Source organism: Eurypyga helias, unplaced genomic scaffold, assembly GCF_000690775.1.
Source record: "Eurypyga helias isolate BGI_N326 unplaced genomic scaffold, ASM69077v1 scaffold9818, whole genome shotgun sequence".
Classification (NCBI taxonomy): domain Eukaryota; kingdom Metazoa; phylum Chordata; class Aves; order Eurypygiformes; family Eurypygidae; genus Eurypyga; species Eurypyga helias.
In genome coordinates, this window is record NW_010268863.1 from 1,018 (window position 1) to 1,301 (window position 284).

A 284-nucleotide genomic window follows, 5' to 3' on the forward strand; every position below is an offset into this window, starting at 1 on the left:
CGGCGACACGCTCCCAGGCCTCAGTGGCTGCGAGGAAGGGATGGTAGTTGTAGCGTTGCCACAGGTGGGTGGTCTGGGCGTACGCGATTTGCGTAGCAGAAGACCCGGACAGGCAGAGACTTGGCGGAGAAAAGTGTGTAAGCGGGGCGCCGATCCACGCAGTTGGAGTACGGAAGGAGCCAGCGGCGGAGCGACGGTACGTAAAATACGCATGGAGCGCAAACACCGCCCCCAGGGCGGGCGGGTCGGACCTACTCGGCATACGCAGCAGGCTGCCGGTGCGC